Genomic DNA, 13,518 nt, shown 5'->3' on the forward strand with positions numbered 1-13,518 from the left:
TTTGCAAATTGAGTAATTTATTATTATATTATTATTATTATTATGAATTATTTAAATATTATATTATATTCTTGTGCATAGTTGACTTGTAATTTTAGCTCCATTGAGTCGCGCGTTGATAGTTGGTTCATGTCTCGGTTCCGGATTTTCAAACGCTTTTTTGTATGCTTAGATTCTAACGACCCGCCAAAATCGCTATTGACGCGGTACGTTATCTACTGTCCCACAACGAGGTTTCGACCTCTATATGATACGTTTTGATAAAACATTGCATTCATTTTTTTTTAAAAAAAAAACATACTTTCTATACATAGAAAGTTTGCCAAAATATAGACATATCTCAAATATATATGACAACTTATACAAAATGACTAAATCATCAATTTATTTAATAACAGATTATAACAATAATATTTGAATGCAATGTCTTTTTGAAAATATGGCATAAAAGACTCCATGCAGCACCTTGAGCAAATAGAAAGCAGACAGCGGAAGCACTTTTGAAAAACCTGAGAATAAACATGCTAAAAGTGTCAACCAAAAGGTTGGTGAGTTCATAGGTTTATCATAACAATCATTTCAATATATTAATAGACCACAAGATTTCCGTTTATAAATATATGTACACTCGCAAGTGTATAAAAGTATTCTATAAGTTGTAGGCACCCGGTAACAAGCCTTAACGTTCATGTTTTACCCTCTGAAGTACACCAGATCAGGTGTGTTTAAAATAACTTCGAAGTACTAAAGCATCTCATAGTCAGGATGGGGTTTGTTAGGCCCAATAGATCTATCTTTAGAATTCGCGCCTACCGTACATAGACAAGTAGTTTAATGTTACCAAGCTAAGGGTATATTTCTGGTTTAAACCCACATAGAATTAGTTTTAGTACTTGTGCCTATTTCGTAAAACATTTATAAAACAGCGCATGTATTCTCAGCCCAAAAATATATATAAAAAGGGAGTAATGAAACTCACGCATATAAATATTGTAAAACAGTTAATAAAGCATTTGCATGTATTCTCAGCCCAAAAATGTAATGAGTAAAAAGGGGTAAATGAAACTCACCTTTGTAGCCCAATAAACAATTCACGTAGATGTAACCAATACTCGGAATGCAAGTAACCGTAGACCTCATCCTAAAGAATATATGTTGGTTAATAAATGTCTAACAAGCTAGGTCAGGTCATAGGGTTCGTATAGTCCTATTGCTCAAGTCCGACTCATAAATTTAGCAAAATTTAGCAAAAGTTAACAAAAGTCAACGCAAGTCAAAGTAAGTCAAATGTAAGTCAAATGCAAGTCAAACACAGTCAACATGGTTAACACAAGTCAACAACCGCATAAAATTACACAAGTTGGTCAAGTAGTCAAACATAGGTCAAACTTAAGTTATTCATTTTTACTTAGAAAAATTTATATTATTTACATATATGTATTTTTTAGTATTTTGCACCTGATTCCGGGTCCTACCAAATTTGATATAATACCTTAGGTCGTGACCATTGGAAATTATGTCATCCCACCTTTCTATAGACAGCTTATTTGACAAAAACGGAGTTACGGTTTTAAAGTTATGACCTCGCGAAAACAGTCTCCCGAAACATAAAATGCTGATAAAATTTTTGTTCAAGTGTTCAAAATCAGCAACGATTGCCCATTTTCTCGCTTGTTTTATACCTGTTTAGACTCAACAAAATTATACAAATAATATATCGTTTTAAATTTTGTCGCAAATACTTTCAATACCAAATAATAGTTTTTATCTAAACTTAACCGATTTCAACTTGCGAGTCCTCAAAGTAGGTCCGAGAGTCATTTTGACAATTTTGTTAAAATACTAAAATTTTCGGTTGACGATCCAAATTTGAATCCGGCTGACCTGACTTAACCAAATTTTTATCACAGCTCAAAAATGACATTTTAGATGTGTTGGTGATTTTCGTTTTCTAAAATTATGCATATGGGTCAATTTATGCACGTTTGATCCGAATGAGTCATAGAACTTTCTTTAAACCAAATTTGACTCAAACTCATTTTTAAAGCACCAAAACTTGCAAACATACTTAAATCAATATACGGGATGTGTTACATACCTTTGGTTCTCAAAATTTCGCATATGGGTCAAAGTAGGCTCGTATGACCCAAATGGATCATAAACACCCATTTTGACCAAAACATGCCACAACTTTTTTTTTAAACACCACAACCTTTAAACTTACTTAAATCGACGTCTGGGAATTTTCTACACTGATCGTTACCCATTTTGACCCATTAAACCCATTTGGTCAAACAAAGTCAATTGCACATAATATTTAGCTTAAATAATGTAGTCAACTTCCAGAATTTTTATAAAAATAAGTACAGGTCCGTTTGACTTAAAATACACGCCAAAATCTCCGTAACTCAAAGTCCTAAAACATATCCATAGATCAGACTCTAAGTCATAATAGAAAAATCGCAGCAGTCTCAAATGTGCCCGACAGTTTTTCAGAAAATTTTCAGCGCGCGCCAGTTTTGTAAATTCTGCCATTTATTCTAGAAAAATGAAAACGATGAACGGCCAATTGGAGATGGCCAAAAACATCTCAAATAATCACTGGTAAATAAATCTAAGCAATTCATATAGCCAATTCGTACAGTTTTACAAAATACTACGGACTTCCTGATTTGGATAGAATTTAGACATGTTGTTTTGTAACACATATAACGCATAGCAAACAACGGTTTCAGAAGCTAACATACAAATGACATATGTGCAATAACATGTAAATAACCACATACCAGAAGCACAAGTCCTAAGTCCATCTACAAATCAAGTTATGTCATTCGCTGCAAATTTTTTTGGACAGATTCAATTCGTTTCAGGAGGTCATATTCGAACGCATATAACCGAACATCTAGGAACAATTAGCATGCATAATCTACATGAAAAGTGAAGTAATAATCATATAATTTTCAAAAATCCTCAGCTCATAATCCAGAAATCAATTTAAATGGCGTTTTTCATCTGTTTAAAACGTTGATCAACAAAAGTCGGGTCTAATAATCAATTAAGCATAACGGGAGTTTTAAAAATCCAATTAACATGATATCCGAGTCTATCTTGAGTGTTTTTCACTTGTATTTTCAACCATGTAACATACATAAACCAATTCATCACCAATCAATACCAGTTTTCAGATTAATGCATAAAACACAACGATAATTCAATTGATCATAACTTGAGTTATACATAGCGAAAATATGCGATTCAAAAGAGCAAACTTATTAATTTTTCACAAGGATTTCATTTATAATTATTTCATAAACTGAAAATATCATGTTCATATCAGTAGCATATTATTCAAAAACGTGATCATTCATAAAAACGAGTTAAAACTTCAATTAAGCATAACATGAGCATACGGTAACGAAAATTCGAAATTCCAAAGCCCAAACTTATTAGTTTTTCAAGAGGATTCTGATTATCTCATAATATTATACATTCAACAAGTTTAAGTTTCTGACCTCACACAAAACAAATCGTGATTCATCAAAAAGTCATCAAACGATCAAATTAACGAATATACTATCATTCATACATACAAGGACTTGAGCACTAGACACTATATCTACCCTAAAATGTAACAAAAACATGAAAACCCAAAAATTAGAGTTTTTGAAACTTACCCTAATCAAGAAATTATTGGTATAGATGTGTAGAGCTCTTCGAGAGGAGTCCGAATATGTAAACGATTTTATGATCAAGTGATTATTGAAGGTGTTCTTGAGGATGAAAGATTGATGATGATGATGAATAGTAATGGGTGTTCTTGATAAGAGAATAAGATAGATACGTATGTATGTTTGTTTGGTGAAATGAATCTAGATCAGAAATATAAGTAGAAAAGGGAAGTCACGGTTTAAACTGTAGTAGTCACGGGTAGTTATAAGATATCACGGGTGTAATAATTTGATAAACACAGGTATTATATCTATTTGCAATTATAATTATAGATGTCACAATTTTTAACTGTATGGTCACGGGTTCTATTAAATTCTTATCCGTTATCTAAAATCCAATGTATTTTACTTTAATATGATTTACTTAATTGATTTATTTTGTATTTAAAAAAATACATTTATATATTGTTCAAAACCTTTTAGAATCTTGACGTTATACTTAGTTGATGTGTTTCATAAAATACTTATTTATTATATTTTTAAATTAGATACTGAAAAACATGAATGTTTAAACTAATTTTCTCGCGTTTAGTTTAAGAATATCCTAATTAATACAGTTGATTTTCAAAACTCAATTATTATATAACATAATAACTATTGAAATTAATAATCATACGTTTTGTTGTCTTAAAATATATTTTTCTCGTTTTCACTAACCGTAGTGTTTTAAAAAAATAAAATATAACCAATATTAATAATAGTATATTTAAAAAAAATACATACAAAATTGTAAGTTTTAAGCAACGGTTGTTAAGTTCTCAACGAAAAGTTAACGAAAAAAGTTGGGTTATTACATTACCTACCCCTTAAAGAAAATTTCGTCCCGAAATTTTAGTTGGTGTGATTAAACGGCGTTTAAGAAACAAGTGAGGATAGAAATGTTCGTCTTGACGTAGAAAGATCGAGCATCTTGTAGGTAAAACGAGATCATAGTCTTTTGATACGAATACCTTTGAATAAACTGCTCGGAGTGCAAGTGTGATATGACAAAGATGAGAAGGAAATTACGGGTGACTCGAATGATGTCACATATAGAGTCTCAGTATATCCAGATGTCAGCAAAAAAAATAAAGGATTTATGTAACATGGTACGTGGTGAAAGTAAAGTTGATCAAGCATTACTCCCATCACGTTTCATTAAAACTTCCACATGACTTACCGTAATATAACCACGTTGATCAAGCGTCATTATATTACACTAACTCATGCTTCCATTCCAACATTACTCGAAAATATTTATGGATATAAAACAAGTGTCGTTTTCCAAAATTTATAAATCAAAATGATTTCAAAAAAGGGTGCACTAAAAATAGTACGAGAATATAATATTTAATTAATTTAATAATATTGAAAGGGTAATGACATAAGAATGTCTTTGAAACTATTGAGAATCTTCGTGAGTCGGATAAGACTTCTTCCGATTTACAATTCGAGATGTCAGGAGTTTCTGAATCGAAGCATATAAGCACATAATATAACACATATGATATCTATAAAAATATATAAGTAATAACTCATGTAGGAATGTCGAAAATTTCTAAAGTTCTGAATGACACTTCCTGGTTTTTCAATGACCGGGGTGTTGAAAATGAACTCGTTTGAGCATGAGAAGGCTTGTAATCAAAGGGAGAAATACTTTCTCACCGATAGTAATAATAATATTATATTAATATCAGAATATGCACATAATCACATATAAGTGTAACGACACGGTTCTAGACTAGATCACTAATGTATCCTAACGGTCCAGGTCAGACACATTAATGCACCTAATTCCCTAGAACCAACGCTCTGATACCATCTCTAACGACCCGCCAAAATCGCTATTGACGCGGTACGTTATCTACGGTCCCACAGCGAGGTTTCGACCTCTATATGATACGTTTTGATAAAACATTGCATTCATTTTTTTTTTTTTTTAAAAAAACATACTTTCTATACATAGAAAGTTTACCAAAATATAGACATATCCCAAATATATATGACAACTTATACAAAATGACTAAATTATCAATTTATTTAATAACAGATTATAACAATAATATTTGAATGCAATGTCTTTTTGAAAATATGGCATAAAAGACTCCATGCAGCACCTTGAGCAAATAGAAAGCAGACAGCGGAAGCACTTTTGAAAAACCTGAGAATAAACATGTTAAAAGTGTCAACCAAAAGGTTGGTGAGTTCATATGTTTATCATAACAATCATTTCAATATATTAATAGACCACAAGATTTCCGTTTATAAATATATGTACACTCGCAAGTGTATAAAAGTATTCTATAAGTTGTAGGCACCCGGTAACAAGCCTTAACGTTCATGTTTTACCCTCTGAAGTATACCAGATCAGGTGTGTTTAAAATAACCTCGAAGTACTAAAGCATCTCATAGTCAGGATGGGGTTTGTTAGGCCCAATAGATCTATCTTTAGGATTCGCGCCTACCGTACATAGACAAGTAGTTTAATGTTACCAAGCTAAGGGTATATTTCTGGTTTAAACCCACATAGAATTAGTTTTAGTACTTGTGCCTATTTCGTAAAACATTTATAAAACAGCGCATGTATTCTCAGCCCAAAAATATATATAAAAAGGGAGTAATGAAACTCACGCATATAAATATTGTAAAACAGTTAATAAAGCATTTGCATGTATTCTCAGCCCAAAAATGTAATGAGTAAAAAGGGGTAAATGAAACTCACCTTTGTAGCCCAATAAACAATTCACGTAGATGTAACCAATACTCGGAATGCAAGTAACCGTAGACCTCATCCTAAAGAATATATGTTGGTTAATAAATGTCTAACAAGCTAGGTCAGGTCATAGGGTTCGTATAGTCCTATTGCTCAAGTCCGACTCATAAATTTAGCAAAATTTAGCAAAAGTCAACAAAAGTCAACGCAAGTCAAAGTAAGTCAAATGTAAGTCAAATGCAAGTCAAACACAGTCAACATGGTTAACACAAGTCAACAACCGCATAAAATTACACAAGTTGGTCAAGTAGTCAAACATAGGTCAAACTTAAGTTATTCATTTTTACTTAGAAAAATTTATATTATTTACATATATGTATTTTTTAGTATTTTGCAGCTGATTCCGGGTCCTATCAAATTTGATATAATACCTTAGGTTGTGACCATTGGAAATTATGTCATCCCACCTTTCTATAGACAGTTTATTTGACAAAAACAGAGTTACGGTTTTAAAGTTATGACCTCGCGAAAACAGTCTCCCGAAACATAAAATGCTGATAAAATTTTTGTTCAAGTGTTCAAAATCAGCAACGATTGCCCATTTTCTCGCTTGTTTTATACCTGTTTAGACTCAACAAAATTATACAAATAATATATCGTTTTAAAGTTTGTCGCAAATACTTTCAATACCAAATAATAGTTTTTATCTAAACTTAACTGATTTCAACTTGCGAGTCCTCAAAGTAGGTCCGAGAGTCATTTTGACAATTTTGTTAAAATACTAAAATTTTCGGTTGACGATCCAAATTTGAATCCGGCTGACCTGACTTAACCAAATTTTTATCACAGCTCAAAAATGACATTTTAGATGTGTTGGTGATTTTCGTTTTCCAAAATTATGCATATGGGTCAATTTATGCACGTTTGATCCGAATGAGTCATAGAACTTTCTTTAAACCAAATTTGACTCAAACTCATTTTTAAAGCACCAAAACTTGCAAACATACTTAAATCAATATACGGGATGTGTTACATACCTTTGGTTCTCAAAATTTCGCATATGGGTCAAAGTAGGCTCGTATGACCCAAATGGATCATAAACACCCATTTTGACCAAAACATGCCACAACTTTTTTTTTAAACACCACAACCTTTAAACTTACTTAAATCGACGTCTGGGAATTTTCTACACTGATCGTTACCCATTTTGACCCATTAAACCCATTTGGTCAAACAAAGTCAATTGCACATAATATTTAGCTTAAATAATGTAGTCAACTTCCAGAATTTTTATAAAAATAAGTACAGGTCCGTTTGACTTAAAATACACGCCAAAATCTCCGTAACTCAAAGTCCTAAAACATATCCATAGATCAGACTCTAAGTCATAATAGAAAAATCGCAGCAGTCTCAAATGTGCCCGACAGTTTTTCAGAAAATTTTTAGCGCGCGCCAGTTTTGTAAATTCTGCCATTTATTCTAGAAAAATGAAAACGACGAACGGCCAATTGGAGATGGCCACAAACATCTCAAATAATCACTGGTAAATAAATCTAAGCAATTCATATAGCCAATTCGTACAGTTTTACAAAATACTACGGACTTCCTGATTTGGATAGAATTTAGACATGTTGTTTTGTAACACATATAACGCATAGCAAACAACTGTTTCAGAAGCTAACATACAAATGACATATGTGAAACAACATGTAAATAACCACATACCAGAAGCACAAGTCCTAAGTCCATCTACAAATCAAGTTATGTCATTCGCTGCAAATTTTTTTGGACAGATTCAATTCGTTTCAGGAGGTCATATTCGAACGCATATAACCGAACATCTAGGAACAATTAGCATGCATAATCTACATGAAAAGTGAAGTAATAATCATATAATTTTCAAAAATCCTCAGCTCATAATCCAGAAATCAATTTAAATGGCATTTTTCATCTGTTTAAAACGTTGATCAACAAAAGTCGGGTCTAATAATCAATTAAGCATAACGGGAGTTTTAAAAATCCAATTAACATGATATCCAAGTCTATCTTGAGTGTTTTTCACTTTTATTTTCAACCATGTAACATACATAAACCAATTCATCACCAATCAATACCAGTTTTCAGATTAATGCATAAAACACAACGATAATTCAATTGATCATAACTTGAGTTATACATAGCAAAAATATGCGATTCAAAAGAGCAAACTTATTAATTTTTCACAAGGATTTCATTTATAATTATTTCATAAACTGAAAATATCATGTTCATATCAGTAGCATATTATTCAAAAACGTGATCATTCATAAAAACGAGTTAAAACTTCAATTAAGCATAACATGAGCATACGGTAACGAAAATTCGAAATTCCAAAGCCCAAACTTATTAGTTTTTCAATAGGATTCTGATTATCTCATAATATTATACATTCAACAAGTTTAAGTTTCTGACCTCACACAAAACAAATTCGTGATTCATCAAAAAGTCATCAAACGATCAAATTAACGAATACTATCATTTATACATACAAGGACTTGAGCACTAGACACTATATCTACCCTAAAATGTAACAAAAACATGAAAACCCAAAAATTAGAGTTTTTGAAACTTACCCTAATCAAGAAATTATTGGTATAGATGTGTAGAGCTCTTCGAGAGGAGTCCGAATATGTAAACGATTTTATGATCAAGTGATTATTGAAGGTGTTCTTGAGGATGAAAGATTGATGATGATGATGAATAGTAATGGGTGTTCTTGATAAGAGAATAAGATAGATACGTATGTATGTTTGTTTGGTGAAATGAATCTAGATCAGAAATATAAGTAGAAAAGGGAAGTCACGGTTTAAACTGTAGTAGTCACGGGTAGTTATAAGATATCACGGGTGTAATAATTTGATAAACACGGGTATTATATCTATTTGCAATTATAATTATAGATGTCATAATTTTTAACTGTATGGTCACGGGTTCTATTAAATTCTTATCCGTTATCTAAAATCCAATGTATTTTACTTTAATATGATTTACTTAATTGATTTATTTTGTATTTAAAAAAAATACATTTATATATTGTTCAAAACCTTTTAGAATCTTGACGTTATACTTAGTTGATGTGTTTCATAAAATACTTATTTATTATATTTTTAAATTAAATACTGAAAAACATGAATGTTTAAACTAATTTTCTCGCGTTTAGTTTAAGAATATCCTAATTAATACAGTTGATTTTCAAAACTCAATTATTATATAACATAATAACTATTGAAATTAATAATCATACGTTTTGTTGTCTTAAAATATATTTTTCTCGTTTTCACTAACCGTAGTGTTTTAAAAAAATAAAATATAACCAATATTAATAATAGTATATTTAAAAAAAATACATACAAAATTGTAAGTTTTAAGCAACGGTTGTTAAGTTCTCAACGAAAAGTTAACGGAAAAAGTCGGGTTATTACATAGATATCTTGTACTTTGCATTTCGCGGCTTGAACTCTTGTCATTTTTAGACATTATTCATCAATAAATTGAACCACTTGGATTGTATCTTGTACATTTGAGCTTTTTGGTCATTTGCGTCTTCAAATCATCATTTTTGTCTTTCGTCTTCGCACTTATTTATTTAAACGATTATTACATAAAAATAGAACAATAGTAACTAAAAGTTTTACATATTGGAAGGATATTGCGCCTAAATATATGTTCATTTGGAGCACTATCAAATATCCCCGCACTTGAACGTTGCTTGTCCTCAAGCAATACAGAACTTGAAATTAAATCACACGAATCACTTCTTTATTCTTCACACTTTATACATCAGTGATTTTGATACGGCGATATAAACAATGATAGTAACTTTGTAGTTTACAGTCCCACATGACTATGAAAATTTAGATCCTTTAAGGAAATTGGATCTTTATGAAAACATTTGATCTTTTGAAAATTCAAGCTAGATTTTACCCTAGACAAGTTTTCTGGAATAACCCTTCACCGGTGTTTACAAAATATTTTTGTGGGTTGTGTGGGTTTCAGATTTGAAAATTTTAGCTCAAAACTTGCGGTTTTGTGTCACCCACTAGCTAACCTTGTATTGGGAAAGCAACACGTCCAGTATACTTGCTCCGTATATTACCTTTTGGTAAACTACCGTCCGGTTGTAAAGGAAAGCGTTGAACAAGCAACTGTTAAGGCATTGTCCCATGACATGCTTTTAATTATGGTCTATAACGTGTCGGATGCAATTACTATCCTTTGTAGGAGCAATAGTAAAGATCACCCTATAGTTTTTCGGTCTGGCACAAGGTCCTGTCTTTGACCATGTTATACAACCACCGTTCTTACGATTGACACCCGATTTGGTTCAGGTGACCTAATGAATAGTATGTGAATTTCTAGGATTTTACGTTCAATGGTAATGAACGCATTGAAAATAGGTTTTCAGAAAACAAATCGGTTTGTAATTTTGATCAAAATATTTTCTCGTTCAAGCTCGAGTTTAGATATCATCGAATTCCATGAGTTTGTAATTCTCAATCTTTAAGATCAATCTCTAGGATTGAGTAATATCAGTCTTAAAAGCTGATTTTTAATCTTTAAGGAGATTATCCTTTTCTGGGGGTCTGATTCATTAGTCTTATCAAGCTAATTTGCACGACGTCCTCCCCATTTTACGAGACAGATCCTCTCATGGTTAGGATAAGTCTGACCACTTGGCGACCCTGTTTGATGCTGAGGCCCGTGGATTTCCAGCTGATTTTTGAGAAAACTTTTCAAGGTTTTTCGTAGACTCTACAACTGGTCTGGATGACAACTTCCTGACCTAAATCAAGAAGCGCATTTCTTTTTCAGAAGACTTTACTTCCTTTTTTAATGATGGAATTGATTCATCGTGTAGATCTATCTTTTCTTTTATCTTTATTATAATATTATGGGTAAAACAGTTAATTTAGTCCAAAATAAAAGTACCTGCAATAAACTTTACAGAAACATGTGATAGATAGTTTTATTGAATAACTTGGTACATTCTTCCCACACTTAGTTTTTTTCTTTACCTTTTTATTCTCCTTTATTCCATTTTAAATGAATTCAAGCGTTTTAGGGTGTTTCTCAATTTATGTCCTTTCCGAGGTAACGATAATTTCGGTATTAACACCTAGTTTTCATCGTTCATAAATATGTATAAATATGATTTTGAATTCATTTAGTTGAAAAATTTTCAAATTTTCACAAAATTTGGCAATTAAACCAAGTGTAAACCTGAGAGAATTTATAACCCTTCCCCACACTTGAGATCTTGCAATGCACTCATTTGCAAGAAATCAGTAAAAATTTAAATTCATGAGGGTGATTAGTGTAGAAAAATGATTAAAAATACCGAGCTTGCAAACCTATTGTTTTATATCACAATTGATATTTTACGTCTTATCGTTAAAATAAGTAGCTTTTGCTGAACATAATGCCAGTTTTTTGAAAGTGTGCTATTTTACCCTGTTTTGTACATAATATAAACTACAAACAAATATATACATAATATTTTCTTTTTATAAAACCTTTATTTATTAAAACAATTTAAATGAATACTTTTTAAAATTTTGTTTGCTTTTACTTTAGGTAGAGGTAGTTTCGGTACTTTTACCTAGTCCGTCCCTCAACAAAATTTAAAATTTGTCATTTTAAAGTGATTGTTTTAAAAGCAAAGATTTTCAGGTTTTTTAATGTTTTTGGCATACTTTAGATCAATAAGATTAAAAATAATGATAACAAAATTTCTCGTCCCGCCCTTGGGTAAAGCAATTTCGGTTCAAAAACCTAGTCTTCAACTTACGATGAATTTTGGAAATCAATTTTTAACTTAATGAAATAAAGTAAATTTTGTTTTTAAATTCACACCAAACTTAAATTTAAAATACATAAAATTAAAACTTCATTTAAATATAATTAAAATTTTTAATTTTACAAACTTATATTAAAAATATTAGTTTAAAATATTTACAAACTTAAATATATTGATATAAAAATTTACAATTTTAAAAACATGTAAGAATAAAATTAAAAATCTTTTTTTTTTCTTTTATCCCACTTTAATCAATCAAATATTATCAAAAATATACGCCCCTCTTTTCGGTAAAGTAATTTCGGCTATATTACCTAGTTTTACTCATGACGAATTTTTGAAATATTTTTGGGTTGATTGATTAAAGATATTTATACCTTATGAATAAACGGCAAATTTTGCAGTGATGTAATAAATTTTTGTATGATATCAATAATTTCGGTCGCAAAACCTAATTTTATTGAGTATCAATTTAATACTTTATAGCGAACAATTTAGCGTTTAATATCAAAAGGTTAAAAGCAAATAAAAAAATAAAAACTGTACATACTTACCTGTGAGATAGAATTCTCAGTGGCCTGCTTTAGCCCACTCATAATAATAGTCGGACTAATTGGTTTTCCATAGCTACATAGGCGTAACCTCGAGCATTCAACAATTTTTCTTCTAAACATATGAACGGTCCTTCTCTGCATAAAGTAACGAACTCGGTATTGGAATATGTCTGATTCATCGAGCATTTTGTTTCGTGTGACCATTTTTCGCATTTGTGACATCTTTCAAGGTATCGTGCTCTTCTTTTCGCTGCGAATTTTTATTTTCCTTTACCAAAATGTAACTTATTATGATCGTTCCTGAGTTCTTTTCTTACTCCGTCCAATTTGGCTCTTATTACTGACACCAGGTCACTCGAAAGGGTGTCATTATTACGTTTAGTAATCAAGGCGTGTAGCATTAGACCATGGTTTAGTCACAGGAATTCTTCATCTCTTAAAACCTAAAAAAAATAAAAATTCAGAATGGGGGGAGAAGACTAGTTCTTTAGGGTCTGCTAGGAAAAGACCATTCGGATTCCATTCTCGAGAAGTACACGAAAACAGAACATCTAACTCTAATAGAAATACATATTACCCTAAAAAGATTCGAACCTTCCCACACTTAATTAGCTGTGGTGTCGAAATTGTGATTAACTTCGTTGTCAACTTCCATCGGACTATCTATGTAATGTTAAACTCTGTGACCATTAACTTTAAATTCAATCC

This window comes from Rutidosis leptorrhynchoides, chromosome 5 (assembly GCF_046630445.1).
Source record: "Rutidosis leptorrhynchoides isolate AG116_Rl617_1_P2 chromosome 5, CSIRO_AGI_Rlap_v1, whole genome shotgun sequence".
Lineage (NCBI taxonomy): Eukaryota > Viridiplantae > Streptophyta > Magnoliopsida > Asterales > Asteraceae > Rutidosis > Rutidosis leptorrhynchoides.